Source organism: Arachis stenosperma, chromosome 6 (assembly GCF_014773155.1).
Source record: "Arachis stenosperma cultivar V10309 chromosome 6, arast.V10309.gnm1.PFL2, whole genome shotgun sequence".
Classification (NCBI taxonomy): Eukaryota; Viridiplantae; Streptophyta; class Magnoliopsida; order Fabales; family Fabaceae; genus Arachis; species Arachis stenosperma.
Window position 1 is genome coordinate 59,202,086 of NC_080382.1, and position 12,349 is coordinate 59,214,434.

The window sequence follows — 12,349 nt, forward strand, 5'->3', positions numbered from 1 at the left end:
GTGCCATTACCAGGGATTATTAAGATCCCAATTCATCATACCATGATCTCTTTGGGGTATTTTTGATAGAGCCAATATTTAAATTTCATACAAATACAAAGAGACCAACTTTGAGGATCACAATTTCGTCCACCAAGTTTTTGGCGCTGTTGCCGGGGATTGTTCGAGTATGGACAACTGACGGTTCATCTTGTTGCTCAGATTAGGTAATTTTCTTTTCAAAAATTTTTCAAAAATCTTTTTCAAAAATTTCTTTTCTTTTTCGTTTTTTTTTCTTTTCCAAAAATATTTTCGAAAATAATAATAAAAATACAAAAAAATCATAAAATCATAAAAACCAAAAAAATATTTTGTGTTTCTTGTTTGAGTTTTGAGTCAATTTTTAAGTTTGGTGTCAATTGCATGTTTCTAAAATCTATGCATTAATTTTTCGAAAATTTCATGCATTCATAGTGTTCTTCATGATCTTCAAGTTGTTCTTGGTAAGTCTTCTTGTTTGATCTTGATGTTTTCTTGTTTTGTGTTGTTTGTTGTTTTTCATATGCATTTTTTCGTTTGTTAGAAGTCCATGCATTAAAGATTTCTAAGTTTGGTGTCTTGCATGTTTTCTTTGCATAAAAAATTTTTCAAAAATATGTTCTTGATATTCATCATTATCTTCAAAGTGTTCTTGGTGTTCATCTTGACATTCATGGTGTTCTTGCATGCATCTTGTGTTTTGATCCAAAATTTTCATGTTTTGGGTCACTTTGGTGTTTTTCTCTCTCATCATAAAAAAAATTCAAAAATCAAAAAATATCTTTTCCTTTTTTATCTCCTAATTTTCGAAAATTTGAGTTGACTTAGTCAAAAATTTTAAAAATTAGTTGTTTCTTACAAGTCAAGTCGAATTTTCAATTTTTAAAAATCTTATCTCTTTGAAATCTTTTTCAAAAATCATATCTTTTCCATTTTTCTTTTTATTTTTGAAAAATTTCAAAAATCTTTTTCAAAATTATTTTCAAAATCTTTTTCTTATCTTTATATCAAATTTTCGAAATTACACTAACAAGTAATATGATTGATTCAAAAATTTGAAGTTTGTTACTTTCTTGTTAAGAAAGGTTCAATCTTTAAATTCTAAAATCCTATCTTTTTAGTTTCTTGTTAGTTAAGTAATTTTATTTTTAAAAATTAAATCTTATTCAAAATATCTTTTTCTTAAAAATCTTATCTTTTTATCTTATCTTTTTCAAAATTTTATCTTTTTCAAAAATTTGATTTCAAAATATCCTATCTAACTTCTTATCTTTTTATCTTTTCAAATTTGACTTAAATATCTTTTTCAACTAACTCTTTGACTTTTTGTCTGTTTCTTATCTTTTTCAAAACCATCTAACTACTTTTTCCTCTCTAATTTTCAAAAATATCTCATCTCTTTTTCAAAAATTCTTTTTGTTTTAAAATTTTAATTTTAATTCTATCTTATCTTTAATTTTCGAAAATCACTAACTCCTTTTCAAACTTATTTTCGAATTTCTCCCTCTCTCATCTCTTTTTATTTATTTAATTATTTACTAACACTTCTCTTCATCTCTTATCACCTCCCCTATCCTTATACTGTGACATAGAGGATTCCTCTTCTTTTCTTGTTTTCTTCTCTTTCATATGAGCAGGAACAAGGACAAGAGCACTCTTGTTGAAGCTGATCCTGAACCTGAAAGGACTCTGAAGAGGAAACTAAGAGAAGCTAAATTACAACAATCCAGAAGTAACCTTTCAGAAATTTTCGAACAAGAGAAGGAGATGGTAGCCGAACCCAATAATGATAACGCAAGGAGGATGCTTGGTGATTTTACTAAGCCCACGTCCAAATTTGATGGAAGAAGCATCTCCATTCCTGCCATTGGAGCCAATAATTTTGAGCTTAAACCTCAACTAGTTGCTTTAATGCAACAGAACTGCATGTTTTATGGACTTCCATCTGATGATCCTTACCAGTTTTTAACTGAGTTCTTGCAGATTTGTGAGACTGTTAAGACGAATGGAGTTGATTCTGAAGTCTACAGACTCATGCTTTTCCCTTTTGTTGTAAGAGACAAAGCTAGAATATGGTTAGATTCACAACCTAAGGATAGCCTGGACTCCTGGGATAAGCTGGTCACGGCTTTCTTGGATAAATTCTTTCCTCCTCAAAAGCTGAGCAAGCTTAGAGTGGATGTTCAGACCTTTAAACAAAAAGATGGTGAATCCCTATATGAAGCTTGGGAAAGATACAAGCAGTTGACCAAAAGGTGTCCATCTGACATGTTTTCAAAATGGACCATATTAGATATATTCTATTATGGTCTATCTGAGTTTTCGAAAATGTCATTGGACCATTCTGCAGGTGGATCTATTCACCTAAAGAAAACGCCTGAAGAGGCTCAAGAACTCATTGACATGGTTGCAAATAACCAATTCATGTACACTTCTGAGAGGAATTCCGTGAATAATGGGACATCTCAGAGGAAGGGAGTTCTTGAAATTGATGCTCTAAATACCATATTGGCTCAGAACAAAGTGTTGACTCAGCAAGTCAACATGATCTCTCAAAGTCTGAATGGATGGCAAAATGCATCCAACAGTACTAAAGAGGCAGCTTCTGAAGAAGCTTATGATCCTGAAAACCCTGCAATGGCAGAGGTTAATTACATGGGTGAACCTTATGGAAACACCTATAATTCATCATGGAAAAATCATCCAAATTTCTCATGGAAGGATTAACAAAAGCCTCAACAAGGCTTCAACAATGGTGGATGCAATAGACTGAGCAATAGCAAGCCTTTTCCATCATCTTCTTAGCAACAGACAGAGAATTCTGAACAAAACACTTCTAATTTAGCCAATCTAGTCTCTGATCTGTCAAAAGCCACTTTCAGTTTCATGAGTGAAACAAGATCCTCCATCAGAAATCTGGAGGCACAAGTGGGCCAGCTGAGTAAGAAAGTCATTGAAACTCCTCCCAGTATTCTCCCAAGCAATACAGAAGAGAATCCAAAAGGAGAGTGCAAGGCCATTGATGTGATCAATATGGCCGAATGCACAAGGGAGGAGAAGGACGAAAATCCTAGTGAGGAAGACCTCCTGGGACGTCTCTCAAGCAAGAAAGAGTTTCCTATTAAGGATCCAAAGGAATCTGAGGCTCATATAGAGACCATAGAGATTCCATTAAATCTCCTTCTGCCATTCATGAGCTCTGAAGACTATTCTTCCTCTGAGGAGGATGAAGATGTGACTGGAGAGCAAGTTGCTCAATATTTAGGAGCTATCATGAAGCTGAATGCCAAGTTGTTTGGTAATGAGACTTGGGAAAGTGAACCTCCCTTGCTCATTAATGAACTAGATACCTGGGTTCAGCAAATTTTACCTCAAAAGAGACAAGATCCTGGCAAGTTCTTAATACCTTGTACCATAGGCACCATGACCTTTGAAAAAGCTCTATGTGATCTGGGTTCATGGATAAATCTTATGCCACTCTCTGTAATGGAGAAGCTGGGGATCATTGAGGTACAACCTGCCTTGTTCTCATTACAATTGGCAGACAAGTCATTGAGACAAGCTTATGGAATAGTAGAGGACGTGTTAGTAAAGGTTGAAGGCCTTTACATCCCTGCTGATTTCATAATCTTAGACACTAGGAAGGAAGAGGATGAATGCATCATCCTTGGAAGACCTTTCCTAGCTACAGCAGGAGCTGTGATAGATGTCAACAGAGGTGAATTAGTTCTTCAATTGAATGGGGACTACCTTATGTTTAAGGCACATGGCCATCCCTCTGTGACAAAAGAGAGTAAGCATGAAGAGCTTCTCTCAGTTCAGAGTCAACAAGAGCCCCCACAGTCAAACTCTAAGTTTGGTGTTGGGAGGCCACAACCAAACTCTAAGTTTGGTGTTAAGACCCCATATCCAAACTCTAAGTTTGGTGTTGGGACTATACAACATTGACCTGATCACCTTGTGGCTCCATGAGAGCCCACTGTCAAGCTATTGACATTAAAGAAGCGCTTGTTGGGAGGTAACCCAATTTTATTTATCTAATTTTTATTTTATTTTATTTTATTTTATTTTGTGTTTTATTAGGTACATGATCATGTGGAGTCACGAAAAAATATAAAAATTAAAAACAGAATAAAAACAGCAGAAGAAAAATCACACCTTGGAGGGAGGACAGACTGGCATTCAACGCCAGTAAGGAGCATCTGGCTGGCGTTCAATGCCAGAACAGAGCATGAATCTGGCGCTGAACGCCAAAAACAAGCAACATTCTGGCATTTGAACGCCAGGAATGTGCCTTGAGGAAAGCTGGCGTTGAACGCCAGTAACAAGCATGGAACTGGCGTTCAACGCCAGAAACATGCTACACATGGGCGTTGAACGCCCAGAGTGTGCATTATCTCGACGTTTAAACGCCAGAATGGTGTGCAAAGGCATTTTACATGCCTAATTGGTGCAGGGATGTAATTCCTTGACACCTCAAGATATGTGGACCCTACAGGATCCCCACCTAACATATTCCCACCTTACCTCCTAATCCTATAACACTCTTCCCCATATCACACTTCCCAACAACTTCAATCTCTCTTCCCAATTACCCCCTTCACCACTCACATTCATCCACTCTTCCCCGTAAACCCCACCTACCTTCAAAATTCAAAAACACTTTCCCACCCAATCCCACCATAAATGACCGAAACTACACCCTCTCCCCTCCCTATATATACCCTTCCCTTCTACTTTATTTTCACACAACACAAACCCCCTCTTCTACACCTTGGCCGAAACACCATCTCTCCCTCTCCTCCATATTCTTCTTCTTCCTCTCCTCTTCTTTCTTCTCTTGCTCGAGGGCGAGCAATATTTTAAGTTTGGTGTGGTCAAAGCATAATCTTTTTTGTTTTCCATTACCATCAATGGCACCTAAGGCCGGAGAATCCTCTAGAAAAGGAAAAGGGAAGATAAAAGCTTCCACCTCCGAGTCATGGAAGATGGAAAGATTCATCTCCAAGAGCCATCAAGACCACTTCTATGATGTTGTGGAAAAGAAGAAGGTGATCCCAGAGGTCCCTTTCAAACTCAAGAAAAATGAGTATCCGGAGATCCGACATGAGATCCGAAGAAGAGGTTGGGAAGTGCTAACCAACCCCATGCAACAAGTCGGAATCTTAATGGTTCAAGAATTCTATGCCAATGCATGGATCACTAAGAACCATGATCAAAGTATGAACCCGAGTCCAAAGAATTATCTCACAATGGTTCGGGAGAAATACTTAGATTTTAGTCCGGAGAATGTGAGGTTGGCGTTCCACTTGCCCATGATGCAAGAAGATGTACGCCCCTACACTAGAAGGGTCAACTTTAATCAAAGGTTGGGCCAAGTCCTTATGGACATATGCGTGGAAGGAGCTCAATGGAAAAGAGACTCCAAAGGTAAGCCAGTTCAACTAAGAAGACTGGACCTCAAGCCTGTGGCTAGAGGATGGTTGGAGTTCATTCAACGCTCTATCATTCCCACTAGCAACCGATCTGAAGTTACTGTGGATCGGGCCATCATGATTCATAGTATCATGATTGGAGAGGAAGTAGAAGTTCATGAAGTCATCTCCAATGAAATCTACAAAATAGCCGAAAAGCCCTCCACCATGGCAAGGCTAGCTTTTCCTCACCTTATTTGCCATCTATGTTACTCAGCTGGAGTTATCATAGAAGGAGACATCCCCATTGAAGAGGATAAGCCCATCACCAAGAAGAGGATGGAGCAAGTAAGAGAAACCCTCCACGGATCTCAAGAGATGCATGAGGAAGCTCATCATCAAGAAATCCCTGAGATGCCTCAAGGGATGCACTTTCCTCCCAACAACTATTGGGAACAACTCAACACTTCCTTAGAAGATTTGAGCCACAAAAGCAATGAGGGAGGAGCAACAAAAGCAAAGAAGGGATATAGAAGAGCTTAAGGACATTGTTGGTCCTTCAAGAAGAAGACGCCACTAAGGTGGATTCATTCCTTGTTCTTATTTCTTTCTGCTTTTCGGTTTTTATGTTGTGTTCATTTATGTTTTGTGTCTTAAAATTATGAATAATCCCATTAATCCTTCACCTCTCTTAAATGAAAAATGTTTTTAATTCAAAAGAACAAGAAGTACATGAATTTCGAATTTATCCTTGAATTTAGTTTAATTATATTGATGTGGTGACAATACTTTTTGCTTTCTGAATGAATGCTTGAACAGTGCATATTTTTTATCTTGTTGTTTATGAATGTTAAATTATTGGCTCTTGAAAGAATGATGAACAAAGAGAAATGTTATTGGTGATCTGAAAAATCATGAGATTGATTCTTGAAGCAAGAAAAAGCAGTGAAAAAGCAAAAGCTTGTGAAAAAAAAAAGAAAAAAAATTGGCGAGAAAAAAAAATTTATTAGAAAGAAAAAGAGAAAGCCAATAGCCCTTAAAACCAAAAGGCAAGGGTGAAAAGGATCCAAGGCTTTGAGCATCAATGGATAGGAGGACCCAAGGAAATAAAACCCAGGTCTAAGCGGCTAAATCAAGCTATCCCTAACCATGTGCTTGTGTCATGAAGGTCCAAGTGAAAAGCTTGAGACTGAGTGGTTAAAGTCATGATCCAAAGCAAAAAGAGCGTGCTTAAGAGCTCTGGACACCTCTAACTGGGGACTTTAGCAAAGCTGAGTCACAATCTGAAAAGGTTCACCCAGTCATGTGTCTGTGGCATTTATGTATCCGGTGGTAATACTGGAAAACAAAGTGCTTAGGGCCACGGCCAAGACTCATAAGTAGCTGTGTTCAAGAATCAACATACTTAACTAGGAGAATCAATAACACTATCCGAAATTCTAAGTTCCTAGGGAAGCCAATCATTCTAAACTTCAAAGGAAAAAGTGACATGCCAAAACTATTCAGAAGCAAAAAGCTACAAGTCCCGCTCATCTAATTAGAACTAATATTCATTGATATTTTGGAATTTATAGTATATTCTCTTCTTTTTATCCTAATTGATTTTCAGTTGCTTGGGGACAAGCAACAATTTAAGTTTGGTGTTGTGATGAGCGGATAATTTATACGCTTTTTGGCATTGTTTTTAGGTAGTTTTTAGTAAGTTCAAGCTACTTTTAGGGGTGTTTTCATTATTTTTTATGTTAAATTCACATTTCTGGACTTTACTATGAGTTTGTGTGTTTTTCTGTAATTTCAGATAATTTCTAGCTGAAATTGAGGGACTTGAGCAAAACTCTGAAAAAGGCTGACAAAAGGACTGCTGATGCTGTTGGAATCTGACCTCCCTGCACTCAAAATGGATTTTCTGGAGCTACAGAACTCCAAATGGCGCGCTCTTAACGGCGTTGGAAAGTAGACATCCAGAGCTTTCCAGCAATATATAATAGTTCATACTTTATTCGGGAATTGACGACGTAAAGTGGCGCTCAACGCCAAATACATGCTGCTGTCTGGAGTCAAACGCCAGAAACACGTCACGACCCGGAGTTGAACGCCAGAAACATGCTATAACTCGGCGTTCAACTCCAAAGGAAGCCTCAGCTCGTGGATAGATCAAGCTCAGCCCAAACACACACCAAGTGGGCCCCAGAAGTGAATTTATGCATCAATTACTTACCTCTGTAAACCCTAGTAGCTAGTTTAGTATAAATAAGACTAGTGTATTAGTTGTCTTTGGACCACGTTTCATCTTTGGTCTCAGTTTTGTTTTATTCTTCATCTTAGGAGGCCATTGATCACGTTTTGGGGGCTGGCCATTCGGCCATGCCTGAACCTTTCACTTATGTATCTTCAACGGTGGAGTTTCTACACACCATAGATTAAGGGTGTGGAGCTCTGCTGTACCTCAAGTTTCAATACAATTACTCTTACTTTCTATTCAATTCTCTTTTATTCTTATTCCAAGATATACGTTGCACTTCAACCTGATGAATGTGATTATCCGTGACACTCATCATCATTCTCACCTATGAACGCGCGTGATTGACAACCACTTCCGTTCTACTCTAGGCCGGGCGCATATCTCTTAGATTCCCCAACAGAATCTTCGTGGTATAAGCTAGATAGATGGCGGCATTCATGGGAATCCGGAAAGTCTAACCTTGTCTGTGGTATTCCGAGTAGGATTCCGGGAATCCAGAAAGTCTAACCTTGTCTGTGGTATTCCGAGTAGGATTCTGGGATTGAATGACAGTGATGAGCTTCAAACTCCTGAAGGCTGGGCGTTAGTGACAGATGCAAAAGAATCAAGGGATTCTATTCCAACCTGATTGAGAACCGACAGATGATTAGCCGTGCTGTGACAGAGCATAGGACCATTTTCATTGAGAGGATAGGATGTAGCCATTGACAACGGTGATGCCCTACATACAGCTTGCCATGGAAAGGAGTAAGAAGAATTGGATGAATGTAATAAGAAAGTAGAGATTCGAGAGGAGCACAGCATCTCCATATGCCTATCTGAAATTCCTACCATGGAATTATATGAGTAACTATTTACTATTTTATTTTCTGTTTATTATTTATTTTCGAACTTATCATAAACCATTTAATCTGCCTAACTGAGATTTACAAGGTAACCATAGCTTGCTTCATACCAACAATCTCTGTGGGATCGACCCTTACTCACGTATGGTATTACTTGGATGACCCAGTACACTTGCTGGTTAAGTTGAACGGAGTTGTGATCACACGTGCCATTACCAGGGATTATTAAGATCCCAATTCATCATACCATGATCTCTTTGGGGTATTTTTGATAGAGCCAATATTTAAATTTCATACAAATACAAAGAGACCAACTTTGACGATCACAATTTCGTCCACCAGAAAGTTTCAACATTTAAAATTTTGAAATCACATCTTTTTCAAAACTCCCTAACCACTTTTTATCTCTTCATTTTTCGAAAATCCTCACCCAAAAATTTTCAAATCTTTTTAATTAATTAATTATTTTAGTTTTCAATTTTCTTTTATTTTCAAAAAAATAATAAATAATAATAATAAATACAATAAAAAATAAATAAAAATTCTTTGTTTACAATCAACATCATATCCCTTTCTCTATTATGGATCTAAGTGGAAATGAACAGTCCAGAAGGACTTTGGGGTCATATGTTAATCCCACTACTGCTTCATATGGGGGTAGTATCTGTATACCCCCCATTAAAGCTAGTAATTTTGAGCTAAACCCTCAGCTCATTATCATGGTGTAGTAAAATTGTCAGTTTTTCGGTCTTCCACAAGAAGAACCTACTGAGTTTCTGGCATAATTCTTACAAATTGCTGACACAGTACGTGATAAGGAAGTAGATCAGGATGTCTACAAACTATTACTGTTTCCATTTGCTGTGAAAGATCAAGCTAAGAGGTGGTTAAATAACCAACCTACAGCAAGCATAAGAACATGGAAACAGCTGTCAAAAAAATTTTTGAATCAATATTTCCCTCCTAAAAGGATGACACAGCTAAGGCTAGACATCTAAGGCTTCAAACAAGGAGATAATGAATCTCTTTATGAAGCCTAGGAGAGGTATAGAGAGATGCTAAAGAAATGCCCCTTTGAAATGTTTTCAGAGTGGGTGCAGTTAGACATCTTCTACTATGGGCTTACGGAAAAAGCTCAGATATCTCTAGACCACTCAGCTGGTGGATTTATACACATGAGAAAGACGATTGAAGAGGCTCAAGAGCTCATAGATACGGTTACTAGAAATCAGCACCTGTACTTAAATAGTGAGTCCTCCATGAAAGAAGAAGCTAAGGCAGTATCAACTGACTTTAGTCCTCAGGAACAAGTTGCTGAACTTAATCAGGAACTATCTTCTATAACAAGACAGTTAGCAAAATTTAAGGAGATGCTACAAGAAACCAAAAATGCTAATAAGGATATGGAATCACAATTGAATCAGACAAAATAGCAATTATCAAAACAGATAATAGAAGAGTGCCAAGCAGTTCATTTAAAAAGTGGAAAAACATTAAATACCTCAACTCAGAGCAGCAGAAAGCCAAGAAAAGAACAACTGACAGAGGATGAGTAAACTGCTACCCAAAATCCCTCTGAGGACAGTAAGAGCCCAGAGAGGAATGATTCTGGCATTCAAACGCCAGAAAAGGGTGAAAAATTGGCGTTAAACGCCCATTGGGAGCCCAATTTTGGCTTTCAAACGCCAGAAAGGGGAGGGAATCTGGCGTTAAACGCCCATCCAGCCCCCAAGCCTGGCGTTCAAACGCCAATGAGGGATCAGACACCTGCAAGTGCTGATAGTAACCCCTCTAAGAAGGCTTCTCCAACCACCTCTATAGGAAATAAACCTGCAACAACTAAGGTTGAAGAATACAAAGCCAAGATGCCTTATCTTCAGAAACTCTGCCAAGCAGAACAGGATAAATAATTTGCCCATTTTGCAGACTATCTCAGGACTCTTGAAATCAAGATTCCGTTTGCAGAGGAACGTGAGCAAATACCCTCTTATTCTAAGTTCATGAAAGAGATCTTAAGTCATTAGAAGGATTGGAGGGAAACTAAAAAAGTTCCTCACTGAAGAATGCAGTGCAGTCATTTTAAAGAGCTTACCAGAAAGTTTAAGGAACCTGGGAGCTTCATGATACCATGCACATTAGAGGGCACTTGTACCAAGACAGCTCTATGTGATCTTGGGGCAAGTATCAACCTAATCCCTGCATCCACTATCAAAAAGCTTGGCTTGACTGAAGAGGTCAAACCAACCCAGATCTGTCTTCAACTTGCTGATGGCTCCATTAAATATCCATCAGGCATAATTGAGGACATGATTATCAAGGTTGGGCCATTCGCCTTTCCCACTGGCTTTGTGGTGCTGGAAATAGAGGAGCACAAGAGTGCAACTCTCATTATAGGAAGACCTTTCCTAGCAATTGGACGAACCCTCATCGATGTCTAAAAGGGGGAGGTGACCTTGAGAGTCAATGAGGACGAGTTTAAGTTAAATATTGTCAAAGCTATGCAGCATCCAGACACCTCAAAAGACTGCATGAGCCTTGATATTATTGACTCTCTGGTAGAGGAGATCAATATGGCTGAGAGTCTCGAATTAGAGCTAGAGGACATCTTTGAAGATGTTCACCCTGCTCTGGAGGAACTAGAGGAAACAGAAAAGCTTTTGAAAACTCCTCAGGAAGATAATAAGCCTCCTAAACCCGAGCTAAAACCACTACCACCATCCCTGAAATATGCGTTTCTGGGAAAGGACGGCACTTTTCCTATAATCATAAGCTCTGCTTTAGATCCACATGAAGAGAAAACACTAATTCATGTACTAAGAACACACAAGACAGCTCTTGGGTGGTCCACAAGTGATCTTAAGGGCATTAGCCCAGCCAGATGCATGCATAAGATCCTATTGGAGGATAATGCTAAGCCAGTGGTTCAACCACAGAGGCGGATAAATCCAGCCATGAAGGAGGTGGTGCAGAAAGAGGTCACTAAATTACTAGAGGTTGGGATTATTTATCCTATTTCTGATAGCCCCTGGGTGAGCCCTGTCCAAGTTGTACCCAAAAAGGGAGGCATGACAGTGGTTCATAATGAAAAGAATGAACTGGTTCCTACAAGAATAGTTACAGGGTGGCGTATGTGTATTGACTACAGATGGTTCAATACAGCCACCAGAAAGGATCAGTTTCCTTTACCATTCATAGACCAAATGCTAGAAGGACTAGCAGGTCATGACTATTACTACTTTTTGGATGGCTATTCAGGCTATAACCAAATTGTAGTAGATCCTCAAGATCAAGAGAAAACAGCATTCACATGTCCATCTGGAGTATTTGCCTACAGAAGGATGCCATTTGGTCTGTGTAATGCACTTGCAACTTTTTAGAGATGCATGCTTTCTATCTTCTCTGATATGGTGGAAAATTTTCTAGAAGTTTTTATGGATGACTTCTCAGTATTTGGAGACTCATTTAGCTCCTGTCTTGATCACCTAGCACTTGTTCTGAAAAGATGCCAAGAGACTAACCTGGTTTTAAACCGGGAAAAATGTCACTTTATGGTGACTGAAGGAATTGTCCTTGGACATAAAATTTTGAACAAGGGAATAGAGTGGATCAAGCAAAGGTAGAGGTAATTGAAAAATTACCACCATCCACCAATGTTAAGGCAATCAAAAGCTTTCTGGGACATGCAGGATTCTACAGGAGGTTTATAAAGAATTTTTCAAAAATCGCAAAACCTATGAGCAATCTGCTAGTTGCTGATGCACCATTCGTCTTTGACACATAGTGTTTGCAGGCCTTTGAGACTCTGAAGGCTAAGTTTGTCACAGCACCTG

At 38.5% G+C, this 12,349-nt stretch overlaps 1 non-coding gene across 1 annotated transcript; it reads right to left on the minus strand.

The window, feature by feature from the left end:
- Positions 1-2,184: 2,184 nt before the first annotated feature.
- On the minus strand, positions 2,185-2,288 carry LOC130938357 (small nucleolar RNA R71). Its single transcript, XR_009069526.1, has one exon. It is a non-coding gene; the product is annotated as a small nucleolar RNA R71 (small nucleolar RNA).
- Between the last annotated feature and the right edge of the window lie 10,061 nt (positions 2,289-12,349).